This window comes from Eptesicus fuscus, chromosome 7 (assembly GCF_027574615.1).
Source record: "Eptesicus fuscus isolate TK198812 chromosome 7, DD_ASM_mEF_20220401, whole genome shotgun sequence".
NCBI lineage: Eukaryota > Metazoa > Chordata > Mammalia > Chiroptera > Vespertilionidae > Eptesicus > Eptesicus fuscus.
In genome coordinates, this window is record NC_072479.1 from 56,350,173 (window position 1) to 56,365,937 (window position 15,765).

The following is a 15,765-nucleotide window of genomic DNA, read 5'->3' on the forward strand; positions in this document are numbered from 1 at the left end:
CACAGGGAGGCAGCCAAAATGCGGAGACACCAAAGTATGTCACGAGTAGGAGAGATGGAGGAAAGCAAACTAATGGACGACACAGTGTTCAGAACCACATTTATAAGGTTACTCAAGAATCTTCTAAAAACTGCTGAGAAACTTGAAGAGACCTTCAAGGACCTGAATGAGAATACCAAAAAAATGGAAAAGGACCACTCAGAAATTATGCATACACTGTCTGAAATAAAGAATATACAGACACTCAACTGTAGACCACCGTACCCAAAGAGTCAAACCAAAGATCTGGAATATGAGGAAGAAAAAAACACCCAACCAGAGAGGCGGAAAGAAAGAAGAATCCAAAAGTGTAAGGATAGCGTAAGTAGCCTCTGGATGGCTTTAAGCGTACCAATATCCTAATTTTTGGGGTGCCAGAAGAAGAGAGAGAGCAAGATACTGAAAACCTATTTGAAGAAATAATGACAGAAAACTTCCCCCACCTGGTAAAAGAAATAGACTTACAGGTTCAGGAAGCACACAGAACCCCAAACAAGAGGAATCCAAAGAGGACCACACCAAGACACATCATAATTAAAATGCCAAGGGCAAAAGACAAAGAATCTTACAAGCAGCAAGAGAAAAACAGTTAGTTACCTACAAGGGAGCACCCATACGACTGTCAGCTGATTTCTCAACAGAAACTATGCCAGCCAGACGGGAATGGCAAGAAATATTCAAAATGATGAATAGCAAGAACCTACAACCAAGACTACTCTACCCAGCAAAGTTATTCAGAATTGAAGGGCAGATAAAGAACTTCACAGATAAGAAAAAGCTAAAGGAGTTCATCAACACCAAACCAGTATTATATGAAATGCTGAAAGGTATTCTTTAAAAAGAGGAAAAAGAAGAAAAAAGTAAAGATAAAAATTATGAACAACAAATACATATCTATCAACAAGTGATCCTAAAAATCAAGTGAATTAAAAATCTGAGGAACAGAATAAACTGGTGAACATAATAGAATCAGAGGCATAGAATGGGAGTGGATTGATAATTCTCTGGGGGAAAGGGGTGTCTGTGTGGGGGGTATGGGAAGAGACTGGACAAAAATCATACACCTATGGATAAGGACAGCGGGGGGGGGGAGGTAAGGGCAGAGGGCGGGTGGGAACCGGGTGGTGGGGAGATATGGGGGGAAAAAAGGAGAAACAATTGTAATAATCTGAACAATAAAGATTTATTAAAAAAAAAAATAGGCAGTGCGCTTGCGCCTGGACAGGGGGCGCTGTCGCCCCTCGACTCTTTGCTGAGCTGTTGAAAGGGGCCCAAGTGGGCGCTTAAAGGAATCAAGGTCGAGGACCACCTTGACCTCATTGTCTCAAAGCCTCAGGGAAAATGTTGGAAAATTCACCGTTGCCGTTGCCAGAAAGAGCTATTTATGGCTTTTGTTCTTTTCATAAGCTCCCAATTTGGCTTCATCCTGTATCTCGTGTGGGTTTTTGTTCCTGAGTTTTGGCTGAACACCTTAAGCTTGACCTATTGGCCTCAAAAGTATTGGGCAGTTGCATTGCCTGTCTACCTCCTCAGTACTATAGTAATCGGGTATGTCCTCTTATTTGGAGTAAACATGATGAGCACCTCGCCACTCAACTCCATTCATACAGTCACAGATAACTATGCTAAAAATCAGCAGCAAAAGAAATACCAGGGAGAGGCCATCCCAGCATTAAAAGGTATTTCTATTGGCGAAGTAAATCAGATGTTCTTTCTGACTGCCAAAGGACCTTACACCAAAAACTGAATTGTATATGTACTACTATCAAACATTTATTACACGTTATGGCATAATAATTTTGACCATAATTATATCTCTTATTAATACCCAGTATTGAAATATTTTGAAAAATGTATGTTGAACTTCTCTTAGATTAAGCTCCATTAATATGATAAAAGTTGCCGAAATCGGTTTGGCTCAGTGGATAGAGCGTTGGCCTGCAGACTGAAGGGTCCCAGGCTCGATTCCGGTCAAGGGCATGTACCTTGGTTGCGGGCACATCCCCAGTAGGGGGTGTGCAGGAGGCAGCTGATCGATGTTTCTCTCTCTTCGATGTTTCTAACTCTCTATCTCTCTCACTTCCTCTCTGTAAAAAAAATCAATAAAATATATTTTTTTAAAAATATGATAAAAGTTCTCAGATATTAGTTACTAATGGATAGAATATTTATCAAATATTTTTTTAAAAAGAAAAGAAAAGAAGGTTAGCGAGGATGTAGAGAAATTGGAACCTTTGCATGCTGTTGGTGGTAGTATAAAATGGTACAACCAATGTGGAAAACAGTATGGCAGCTTCTCAAAAAATTAAAAATAGAATTACCATATGATCCAGCAATTTCACTTCTGAGTATATACTAGTATTATATGGAACTAAAAGTATTGAAAGAAGGGTCTCAAGAGATATTTGTACACCCATATTTATAGCAGCGTTATTGACAATATCTAAAACATGGGTGTCCATCGACTAATAAATAAATAAAATGTTGTAAATACATACAAGGGATAGTGTTCATACTTTAAAAGGGTTGGAAATTCTACCCTAGCCGGTTTGGCTCAGTGGATAGAGCGTCAGCCTGTGGACTAAAGGGTCCCGGGTTCAATTCTGGTCAAGGACACGTACCTCGGTTACAGGCTTCTCCCTGACCCGGGTCCTGTTGGGGCTCGTGTAGGAGGCAACCAATTAATGTGTTTCTCTCACATCGATATTTCTCTCTGCCTTTCCCTCTCTCTTCCACTCTCTCTAAAAATCAATGGAAAAATATCCTTGGGTGAGGATTAAAAAAATGAAAATAAAAAGATTGGAAATTCTGCTATATTCTTCAACAGGAGGACCCTTGAAGACACGCCAAGTGAAATAAGTCACAAAAGACAAATACAGTATGATTTCAAATGTTTGAGGTACTTAGAGTAGTCAGAATTATTAAGACAGAAAATATAGGCCTTGGCTAAGTTGGTTAGAGCATTGTCCTGATACGCCAAAGTTGCGGGTTTGATCCTGGTCAAGGCACATGCAAGAATCAACCAATGAATACATAAATAAATGGAACAACAAATCAATGTTTTTCTCTCTGTCTACCTTTCCCAACGCCAATGCCCCACCCCCTTCCCTTCCTCCCTCTAAAAAATCAATTAAAAATAAAAAAAGTATGGTGGCTGCCAGGGGGTTGGGGGTTATTGTTTAATGGCTGTAGAGTTTTAGTTTTACAAGATGAACATTGTTATGGGGATGGATGGTGGTGATGGTCACACAACAATGTAAATGTATTTAATACCACTGACCTGTACACTTAAAAATTGTTACAATGGTGCCCGGCCGGTATGGCTCAGTGTTTGAATGTCGACCTATGAACTAAGAGGTCATGGTTCGATTCCCAGTCAGAGTGCATGCCAGGATTTCGGGCTCGATCTGCAGTGGGGGATGTGTGGGACGCAGCCGATCAATGATTCTCTCTCATCGATGTTCCTTTCCTTCCCCAATAAAAAAATTAAAAGAGAAAGAGAGGAAAAGAAAGATTTGTACTTACTACTTTACTGTGATACTAGGCAATCCCATAGAGGAAGTTTAGATGACCAGGACTTTGGCTAATTGCATTGAAACCTGAAGTAAGATTGTATTTCTCAATCCCCTCAAGTAATAAGCAAGATTTAAAAACAAAATACCTAACCTTTCCCAACTTAAACTGATAAGAAATTATATTTTCTATCCTTTTTCCTACACTTCCCAATTTCTTAGAGTTGGCCTATATACCTTTGGAGCTCAGTTGCCTTTTTGCTGTAATTTATTGGGCACCTGCAATTTACTTGGCACAAGACACTACCTATGGGGCTCATGATTTTTCACATTTGTCATAAATAAGAGGAGGAAACAGGAACCAAAATAAAAATGAGTGATCAGGTGTGACTGGGTGTTTAATACTTCTGTTACTTAGAATAGTCGTATCATTGGTCTGAATGATGTAGAATAATGCATTGATATTAATCTCAGGTTATAATGATGAAGAACCAGCAATTCAAGGTTGACTATGGTTTTAATATTCTTTTCTTACCCCTTTCCCCATGTTTATTGACATGATTGTAATATACCTTTTTCCCTTGTCAGGTACTGTAGAGTAAACTTTATAAAATGAGGAATCACTGCCCTAACCGGTTTGGCTCAGTGGATAGAGCATCGGCCTGCGGACTCAAGGGTCCCAGGTTCAATTCCGGCCAAGGGCATTTACCTTGGATGTGGGCACATCCCCAGTAGGGGGTGTGCAGGAGGCAGCTGATTGATGTTTCTCTCTCATCAGTGTTTCTAAATCTCTTCCCCTCTCCCTTCCTCTCTGTAAAAAAAAAATCAATAAAATATATTAAAAAACAAAAAATGAGGAATCAGTTCTTGACACAGCTTGACTCCTGTGGGTTGCTGATATTCTGCCCTATAAAATTCAAATTACTTGGATCCTAAAAGAAAATGTTTAAAATGATGTAGTTAAAATTACTACTAGTAGTTTGGGGAATGAAGAAGGAAAAGGTTGCTGTTTATGAATTGACTTTTTTTTTTTATAATATATTTTATTGATTTTTTACAGAGAGGAAGGGAGAGAGATAGAGAGCCAGAAACATCGATGAGAGAGAAACATCGATCAGCTGCCTCCTGCACACCCCCCACTGGGGATGTGCCCGCAACCAAGGCACATGTCCTTGATCGGAATCGAACCCGGGACCCTTCAGTCCGCAGGCCGACGCTCTATCCACTGAGCCAAACCGGTTTTGGCTGAATTGACATTTTTTATACAGAGCATTTTCATTTGTAAGAAAATTAAGTTCAATGATAGAATCAGATACCCGAAGAAAATGAATTGACCCACAAGACATGGCACCAGTGTCCTTTCATGCACAGCGGTATAACTCCAGCATACAGAAATTGTCCTTGGTGCCTTTCTTTAATAAAGGGAATCTGCTATCTAATAAAAAAAGCAGGAAGGTTACACTAATTTTCACTTACTTGCATAATGAAATATACTTTAGAAATGGAGATGCATCCTGGTTGGTTTGGCTCAGTGTTAAGCGTTGGCCTGCAGACTGAAGGGTCCTGGATTCAATTCCGGTCAAGGGCACATGCCTGGGTTGTGGGCTTGATCCCCAGTAGGGGGCGTGCAGGAGGCAGCCAGTGATTCTCTCTCATCATTGATGTTTCTGTCTCTCTCCCTCTCCCTTCCTCTCTGAAATTAATTTAAAAAATACTTTTAAAAAGCAATTAGATTTCAGCTGGGCCTTGGGAAAAATTGGTAGGATTTGGATAAACTGAGGGAGATGGGAAGACATGTATGAGAATAGGGAGATTGTGTGGAGGCACAAAATTGAAAACGAGTAGACTTTGCATATCAGTAGAGATCCTGACCTGGATAGAAAGCATTAGTGGAAAAATAGGAGCAAATAAAGTCACAAAAATAAAAGAAGTCCAGAAAACTATGATGTATTTTACACTCCTTTAAAATCTTTGGGAATGATTTTTTTGATGTTTTATTTGTTTTATTGAGATATTGTAGACATAGAACATGTAAGTTTATTGTGAAATGATTACCACAGTAAGTTAGTTAAACCTCCAATCTCTCACATAATTACTGTTGTTTTTTTGGTGTGGTAACATTTAAAATCTCTTTTAACAACTTTCAAGCATATAATACAGTATTACTAATTATAGATACCATGCTGTACATTAGACCCCCAAACTTATTCATCATATAACTGGAAGTTGGTGCCCTTTGATCATCTACCTGTTTTTCCCATCCCCAAGCCCCCGCTGTATTTGGGAATGATTTTAAACCTTTCCCACTCAGAGTCAAGAAATTCTTCCTATTGATTTCATTTTATTTTATTTTGTTTTTAATTTATCTTTATTGTTGAAAGTATTGCAGATGGCCCCTTTTTATCCCCCCTTAACGCCCTCCACCCTTCTCTAGCTTCCTCCACAGTCCTTCCCTGCACTATTGTCTTCCTATTGATTTTAAATTCCCTTTGCTGCCTTTTTCCCCCTTCCTTTTTAAAATTTGTATTTAATTTAGTTTTTAAAAGATTGTTAATTGGTTTTTAGAGAGAGTGAGGGAGAGAGAGAGAAAGAAATCTCCATGCAAGAGTGGAACATCGATTGGCTGCTTCCTGCACACCTCCTACTAGGGATTGAGCCCAAAACCTGGGCATGTGCCCTGTCTGGGAATCGAATCAGCAACCTTTCAGTGCATGGGATGACACCCAACCAACTGAGCCACACCAGCCATGGCTATTTTTAATTTTTTTCAATTACCGTTTACATTCAGTATTATTTTGTACTAGAGGCCTGGTGCACGAAATTCGTGCACGCAGGGCGGGGGAGGGGAAGGGTCCCTCAGCCCGGCCTGCACCCTCTCACAGTCCGGGAGCCCTCGGGGGATGTCTGATGGAGTGAGCCTAAGCTGGCAGTCAGACATCCTTAGTGCTGCCGCAGAGGTGGGAGAGGCTCCTGGCACTGCCACTATGCTCGCCAGCCGTGAGCTCAGCTTCTGGCTGAGCGGTGCTCCCCCTGTGGTAGTGCACTGACAACCAGGAGGCAGCTCCTGTGTTGAGCAGGATCGGGCTGAAACCAGCTCTCTGACATCCCCTGAGGTGTCCCAGGCCAGGCTGAGGGCACAGGCCAGGCTGAGGGACCCCACCAGTGCACGATCGGGATCAGAGAGGAACGCAGGAGGTTGGCCAGCCTGGGAGGGACCGTGGGAAGGCCCCAGGTTGTGTCCGGCCTGTCTCACTCAGTCCCGATCGGCCAGACCCCAGCAGCAAGCTGACCTACCGGTCAGAGCGTCTGCCCCCTGGTAGTCAGTGCACGTCATAACGACTGGTCAACCAGTCGACTCTCTGCCCCCTGGCGGTCAGTGCATGTCATAGCAAGCAGTTGAGAGGCCTTAGCATATCATTTTAGCATATTATGCTTTGATTGGTTGAACGGATGACCAGACGGCCAGACACTTAGCATATTAGGCTTTTATTATATAGAATTAGTTTCAGGTGTATAGTATAGTGGTTAGGCAATTATATATTTCACAATGTGTTCCTTCTGATATTTCCAGTACTTACCTGGCACCCTGCAGTTATTATAATATTATTAACTATATTTCCTATGCTGTACTTTACATCCCTGAAGACTATTTTGTAACTATTAATTTGTACTTCTTGACCCCTTCACCTTTTTTTGAATACCCAGCCCTACAATCCACCTCCCCTTTGGCAGCCATCAGTCTGTTCTCTGTAGCGAGTCTATTTCTGTTTTGTTTGTTGTATAGTGTTGTTTAGATTCCACATATAAGTGAAATCATAGGTATTTGTCTTTCTCTCACTGACTTATATCACTCAGCATAATACCCTCTAGGTCTATACATGCTCTCACAAATGGTAAGATTTTGTTCTTTTTCTGGCCGAATAATATTCCTTGTATACACTGAGTGGCCAGATTATTATGATCTCTGAACACATAATAATCTGGCCACTCAGTGTGTATGTGTATGTGTATGTGTATGTATATATATATGTGTGTGTGTATGTGTGTGTGTGTGTGTGTGTGTGTGTGTGTGTGTGTGTGTATTAGAGGCCCGGTGCATGAATTCGTGCATGGGTGGGGGCTGGCCAGCCTGGCCATGGGGAGGGGACATGGGCAGTTGGCCGGCCTGCCTGCTGGTCGAACTCGTGGTCGAGGGGACAATTTGCATATTAGCCTTTTATTATATAGGATATACACTGAGTGGCCAGATCATTATGCGTTCACAGATCATAATAATCTGGCCACTCAGTGTATATGTACCACAGGTTTTTTTATCCATTCATCCATTTATGGACACTTGGGTTGCTTCCATAGCTTGACTATTATAAGTAACTAGAGGCCCAGTGCACAAAATTCATGCACAGGGGTCCCTAGCGGCTGCTGGCCGGGGCCTTCCTTCATTTCACGCCATCCCCTGGTGGTCAGCGCATGTCATAGCAAGCAATCGAACTCCCTGGTCGAACTCCCAAGGGGACACTTTGCATATTAGGCTTTTATATAGAGAGATGCTGAATATAGAGGTGACTATATTCTTTCAAATTAGTGTTTTAGGTTTCTTCGTGTATATAAACCCAGAAGTGGAATTGCTGGGTCATAAGGCAGTTTCATTTCTTTTTTCTTTGTTTTTTTGTTTTATTTTTTAAGGCAGTTCCATTTTTAATTTTTTGAGGAACAATGGTGGCACCAATCTGCATTCCCACCAACAATGCTCAAGGGTTCCCTTTTCTCCACATTCTTGCCAACACTTGTTGATTTATTGATGATAGCCATTCTGATAGTTGTGAATTAATATCTCATTGTGGTTTCCATTTGCATTTCTCTGATGATTAGTGACGTTGAGCATCTTTTTATATGTCTGTTGGCTATCTGTATGTCCCCTTTGGAGAAGTGTTTATTCAGGTCCTTTGCCCATTTTTTAATTGGATTGTATTTCTGATGTTGAGTTATGTGAGTTCTTTATAAATTTTGGATATTAACCCCTTATCAGATGTATCATTGGCAAATATGTTCTCCCATTCAATGGATTGTCTTTTCGTTTTGTTGATGGGTTTCTTTTGCTGTGAAAAAAACTTTTTAGTTTGATGTAGTCCCATTTATTTTTCTTTTGCTTTCCTTGCCCAGAATATATATTATTAAGAAAAATGTCAGAGTTTATACTCGCTACCTCTAAGGGGCCCAGTGCACAAATTCATGCACCAGTGGGATCCCTTGGCCTAGCCTGAGGAATCGAGCCAAAACCAGCTCTCCGACATCCTCTGAGGGGTCCTGGGTTGTGAGAGGGCACAGGCCAGGCCAAGGGGCCCCACTGGTGCATGATCGGGGCTGAGGAGGAACGCGGGAGTTTGGCCAGCCGGGGGGGGGTGGGGGACTTCGGGAGGGCTCCAGGGTGTGTCCGGCCCGTCTCAGTCCCAATCAGCCGGATCCCAGCAGCAAGCTAAACTACCGGTTGGAACATCTGCCCCCTGGTGGTCAGTGCATGTCATAGCGACTGGTCAGCCGGCCAACTGTCTGCCCCCTGGTGGTCAGTGCACGTCATAGCGAGCGGTTGAATGACATTAGCATATCATTAGCATATTACACTTTGATTGGTTGAATGGATGACCGGACACTTAGCATATTAGGCTTTTATTATATAGGATGTTTTCTTGTAGTTTTATGGTTTCGAGTCTTAACATTTAAGTCTTTTATCTATTTTGAGTTTATTCTTTGTGTGTGTTTTTGTTTTGTTTTTGGTTTTGCTAATCCTCACCCGAGGATATTTTTTCCATTGATTTTTTTTTAGAGAGAGTGGACGGGAAGGGAGAGATAGAGGGAGAGAGAGAGACATTGATGTGAGAGAGACACATCGATTGGTTGTAACCAAGGTACCCACCCTTGACCAGGAATTGAACCCATGACCCTTTGTTGTGCAGGCTGATGCTCTCACCATGAGCCATGCCAGCCAGGGCAGGCTCTCTATTCTGTTCCATTAATCTATATGTCTGTTTTTGTGTGTATGTTTTTAATATGTTTTTATTTATTTTGAAGAGAGAGAAAGGGAGAGGGAGAGATAGAAACACCGATAAGAGAGAAACATCAACATTGATCAGCTGCCTCCTGCATGCTCCCTACTGGGCATTGAGCCTGCAACTTGGGCATGTGCCCTGACTGGAAATCGAACCCATGACCTCTTTCTTAGTGCATGGGTCAAGCTCAACCACTGAGTCACACTGGCCAGGCCTATATGTCTGTTTTTATGCCAGTACCATGCTGGGTATTGTTTTTTTAAGAATCAGATTCATGTTTAACATTTATTGAGTAATTACTTGGTGCCTGCTATGTGTTATGTCTTTTCACATGCTGTGCTTTTTTTTTAAATAAGTTTTTAAAAAATATATTTTTATTGATTTCGGAGAGGATAGGAGAGGGAGAGAAAGATAGAAACATCAATGATGAGAGAGAATCATTGATCGTCTGCCTCCTGCACGCCCTCTTCTGGGGATTGAGCCCACAACCTGGGCATGTGTCCTGACCAGGAATCAAACCGTGACCTCCTGGTTCATAGTTCAACATTCAACCACTGAGCTACCCTATGCTGTTTTGATTACTATGGCCTTGTTAGCATGATTCTTCCAACTTTGTTCTTCTTAAGATTACTGTAGCTCATCAGGGTCTTTTGTGGTTCTATATAAATGTTTGGATTATTTGTTCTAGTTCTGTGAAATATGCCATTGGTATTTTGATAGGAATTGTGTTGAACCTATAGATTGCTTTGGGTAGTATGGACATTTTAATAATGTTAATTCTTTCCATTCATGAGCATGGTATATGCTTCCATTTATTTGTATCTTCAATTTCTTTCTTCAGTGTCTCATAATTATCAGAGTACAAGTCTTCTATATCCTTGGTTAAATTTATTCCTGGGTTATTTTATTTTACTTTTTATGCAGTTTTAAATGGGATTTTATTTTATTTATTTATTTATTTTAGTTTCCCTTTCTGATAGTTAACCTTTTGCTGCCATTTTGACCTTTTCTTACTGTCTTAATTTTTGGAATTCTATTTGTTTCTTATTCTAAACTCCTTTTATTAGGGCATTCTTAGTCTTAACTGGGCCCAGCCTTTAGTTCCATAGGAAAGAGCTGGTATTTAAAATTAACCAACTCTCCTTTTGGATATGGACAATGAAAATTCTCCCACCTTTGTACACATGGACAATGGCTTTTTAAGTTGGGGATACTTGGTAGCACTTTAATGAGTTATGCTAGTTGACATTTACTTATTCAGCAAATATTTATTAAGCACCTCCTGTTCTAGGTGCTTGGGATCTTCTACAAATAAACAAATGAGGATCCTTGCTCTTGAGGAGCTTATATTATACCAGATGACTTTGCTGTTAGAACAGCTACCATATAATGTCTCTGCTCTCAAAATTCCTTCTTTTTACAATGGACTAATTTAGTCAGCTACTAGAATCTTCTCTTTAAGATACTCAAACAGTCACCCCAAACAGAAAATTCCTCAATCCATAGACGAAAGAATTTACCTTAGATTCAATGGGTGGGTTTTCCCCCCTCCCTTTAGTTTGTCCTCCTTCATTCCCCTGACAATATTTTCTTCAGAGTATTTTGGGAAGAAGTTTCCTGTTCTTATTTTTCCTCTATAAATTACCTTGCTCACACAGGCAGCCTATGAGCTGTTGCTGCTGTGGTTGTATTTATTTGTTGAACAGTTCTGTACTTTGAAATGATTCATTCAAGAGCCATGAAGCATTCAAAGCAGGATGTGTGACTCACTTAATAAACAGCAGCATCTTGAAGTAGAGAGCAGGAGCCTAGGATTGACTATGGTACAGATGAAAGTTACGTTGGCTTTGAGGTGTGGGTGTTTAGCCTCTTCCCTTCTTCTCCCTTCCCCTACTTCCCCAAACATAAATGATATCTTGAATTGGGAATAGAAGCATTGCAGTGACGGTGCCAAGCTTTATCAAGTCGTTTGCAGGTCTCTCAGTTTCTTCTTCAGAATATATGATCAATTGAAGTGATTAAGTAATGTTCAGAGAAAGGTCAGTTATTCTTTCTACCCTGCTCATCACCAGTATCACTATGCTAGAGCTTGCTCCCCATACTTTCTCTCCAGCTTTTTCATACTATTTTCCTTCATCAAAATGTGCCACAAAGTACTTGATACTGTAATAAAGAAAGCTATTCTGTCCATGAAGCCCTGCCAAACCCAGGAACTTTAGAGAAGTGGGGATAGTTAGGTTTCCACATAAGCGACTTTTCAGTCTATCACAAATATAAATTCAATTCCTTGTATTGTTCCCTAATAGTTTAGGCGTTCAGTGCTCATTTCCTAATAACTAAAGCGTCCTGATTTGTCTCCTTCCCCCAGTCTACTCTTCTAAAACAAAGAGAGGGACTTAAATTAATCATAGGTCAGGATATAAGAGCATTTTTAAATCTGAGGCAAATCCACATGGAAACTGGAGGTATGATGGCCAACAACAACATTTCAGGAATGAATTTGGCTAAGGGTTGAGTGCATATTGCACAAAAATTTCATTGGTCACAATACTTTACCAAGGATTTAGCTTGAAACGATTACATTTCTAACGTCCATATGCTTGTTTTTGGCTCAGAGTCAACAGACAAAAATTTAGCTTTAGTTTGGCCTGAGTTGTCATGTGCCCCTGAGCCTTCTCTTCAGTACTGGTTAGTGCTGCTATTTCAAAAAGCTTCTCAGAGACTAGTATCAACAGGATTAGGAAAAGAACTCTCCCTAAACATTGAATTACTTTGCAAAGAAAAACTAACTTTAACTAAAATACCTGTCTACCTTGAGATTAAAAAAGGGAAAACTAGCCAAGTATATGCTATATGCCAGATATTACATTAAGTGTTTCAAATAATTATTTCATTTAAAAGCTTAAGAAAGAAGGGTATGAGGGAGCCTTCTGGGGTGTCTGAAATATTTCATATCTTCTTTTTTCTTGAAGAGACCAATAATTATTTTATTAAGTTCACTTATTGTTCATATTTCTAAAACCTTGGGTTTCTGAAATATAATTTAAAAACTGTTTTTCCTAGTACTAATCTGAGGACATGAGAAATCATTTTTTTATTATTATATAGTTGGTGTACAGTATGTTAATTTCAGCTGTACAACATAATGATTCCATATCTGTAGACCTTACGAAGTGATTACCACGACAGTTCTAATTACCTTCTGTCACCATACAAAGGTATCATGATACTAGAGGTCCGGTGTATGAGAATTTGTGCACTCAGGTTGGGTGTCTCTCAGCCCGGCCTGCACCCTCTTGCAGTCCAGGACCCCTCTGGGGATGTCCACCCGCAGGGAGCGGGCCTAACCCATTAGTCAGACATCCTTAGGGCTGCCTCAGAGGTGGGAGAGACTCCTGCCACTGCCACTGTGCTGGCCAGCCACAAGCTAGCTTCTGGCTGAGCAGTGCTTCTCCTGTGGAAGCACACTGACCACCAGGGGGCAGCACCTGCATTGAGCATCTGCCTCCTGGTGGTCAGTGTGCATCATAGCAACCGGTCATTCCCAGTCGTTCCACCATTAGGGTCAATTTACATATTACCCTTTTATTATAAAGAATTATTAACTATTCCCTGTGCTGTATACTATATCCCCATGGCTTACTTATTTGTACTTCTTGATCCCCTTCACCATTTTTGCCCATCCCTCCGCTCTCTTTCATATTTTGATCTGGGTTCTGATTACCCAGGCATCTATATATATAAAAGCCAAGTGACCAGAACGACCGGTCACTATGACGCGCACTGTGGCCAGCCAACTGGCCTGATGGGGGTGGGGCCAGCCAGCCAACCTCCTGTGGCCCCTCCCCCCAGCCAGCCCGGCCCCCAATCAGCCCCCCCGCTCCCAATTGGGAGCGGGCCTGGGCAACCTTCTGCGTCCCCTCCCCACCACCGGCCGGGCCGATCAGGGCAGGCCGGCCGGACACCACCTGTGCACTAATTTGTTCACCAGGCCTCTAGTATACTTATATAAAAACTAGAGGCCCGGTGCACGAAATTCGTGCACTCGGGGGTGGGGGGGTCTCTCAGCCTGAATTGCAAGAGGACGCAGGCCACGCTGAGGGACCCCACTGGTGCACGACCGGGGCCGGGGAGGGACGTGGGAGGTTGGCCAGCTGGGGAGGGACTGCAGGAGGGCTCCAGGGCGTGTCTGGCTCGTCTCACTCAGTCCCGATCAGCTGGACCCCAGCAGCAAGCTAACCTACTGATCGGAGTGTCTGCCCCCTGGTGGTCAGTGCACATCATAGCAACTGGTTGGTCAACTGTCTGCCCCGTGGTGGTCAGTGCACATCATAGCAAGCAGTTGAGTGGCTTTAGCATATCATTAGCATATTATGCTTTGATTGGTTGAATGGCCGACCAGATGACCGGACACTTAGCATATTAGGCTTTTATTATATAGAATTTGTTGATTTGTATTTTATGTTACACATCAATTTTTTTTTAATATATTTTATTGATTTTTTACAGAGAGGAAGAGAGAGGGATAGAGAGTTAGAAATATCGATCAGCTGCCTCTTGCACACCCCCTACTGGGGATGTGCCCGCAACCAAGGTACATGCCCTTGACCGGAATCGAACCTGGGACCCTTGAGTCCGCAGGCCGACGCTCTATCCACTGAGCCAAACCGGTTTCGGCTACACATCAATTTTTAAAAATTAAAAATCTTAAGACTTTATTCATTGAGATGTATTCCTATTTACAGTTCTCACCATCCTTGTTCTTCAAGCCATTCCTAACTTTTTTTTTAAAATATATTTTTATTGATTTCAGAGAGGAATGGAGAGAGATAGAAACATCTATACTAATAAAAGGGTAATATGCTAATTAGAGTGGATGTCTTCCGGATGACCTTCCAGACGTCCTTCTGGACAAAGACATGGCGGCTGCACAGGGCCCAGGCTCAGGCCAGCAGTGGCAGCAGCAGTGGGGTAATGGGGGTGGCGCCTTCCCCTGATACACCAGGTCGCCTCCCAGACTGCGGCTTAGGCCAAGGGCCGAGGCAGAGGCGGTTAGGGGTGATCAGGCCGGCAGGGGAGCAAGTTAGGGGCAATCAGGCCGGCAGGGGGGCAAGGTAGGGGCGACCAGGCCGGCAGGGGAGCAAGGTAGGGGTGATCAGGCCAGCAGGCAGAGGCAGTTAGGGGCGATCAGGTAGGCAGGCAAGCAGGTGAGCGGATAGGAGCCAGCAGTCCCAGATTGCGAGAGGGATGTCCAACTGCCGGTTTAGGCCCACAGGGATTGGGCCTAAACCGGCAGTTGGACATCCTTCAAGGGGTCCCAGATTGGAGAGGGTGCAAGCCGGGCTGATGGTACTCCCCGCTCCCCCCCCCCCCCGCCCCGCCGTGCATGAATTTCATGCACCAGGCCTCTAGACAATGATAAGAGAGAATCATTCATCGGCTGCCTCCTGCACGCCCCCAACTGGGGATCGAGCCCGCAACCTGGGCATGTGCCCCTGATAGGAATTGAACCTGGGATCCTTCAGTCCGCAGTCTCACGCTCTATCCACTGAGCCAAACCAGCGAAGGCCATTCCTAACTCTTCACTTAACTCTGGTCATTTAGTCAGTTTGCTGGTAGGTAGGATTCCAGATTCTTTTATTGCAGAAGGACGGGTGAGAATGAAACTTCCTAGAAATGGAAGGTGGTTTGACCAAAGATCTGCCATGAAAAATTGTTTTTGTTGTTGTTGTTGTTTGTTAATCCTCACCCAAGGATATTTTTTTCCATTGATTTTTTTTTTTAATCCTTATCTGAGGATATTTTTCCCATTGATTTTAAGAGAGAGTAGAAGGGAGGGGGTGGGGACGGAAGGAGAGAGTGAGGGAGAGAGAAAATTGATGTGGACTCATTGATCAATTGCCTCCCACATGTGCCCTGACCGGGGCCGGGGATCAAACATGCCACCCATGTGATAATGTCACAAGCATGTGAGATTTTCTGCATACCTGCTCCGTGACATACCAGCACTCTCACGATAAGAAGGAAGACAAGATACTCATTTTTTCTAAGCTGAGAGTGATACTGTCTACTATTTTCATAGCATTTACTAGTATGTTAAAACTGTGTGTTCCTGGATTTATCAGTGATCTATAAAAGTACATTTTAAACATTTTTTTAAAATGTGCAAC

The 15,765-nt window shown here is 42.4% G+C and overlaps 1 protein-coding gene and 1 pseudogene across 5 annotated transcripts in view; both read left to right on the forward strand.

Annotated features, from left to right (window-relative positions):
* The window catches only part of LOC103285352 (cyclic AMP-dependent transcription factor ATF-7), a 106,975-nt gene that overhangs the window by 57,610 nt on the left and 33,600 nt on the right, over positions 1 to 15,765 (forward strand). The gene's annotated exons all lie outside the window — the stretch shown is intronic.
* On the forward strand, positions 1,236 to 1,786 carry LOC129149788 (phosphatidylinositol N-acetylglucosaminyltransferase subunit P-like; annotated as a pseudogene).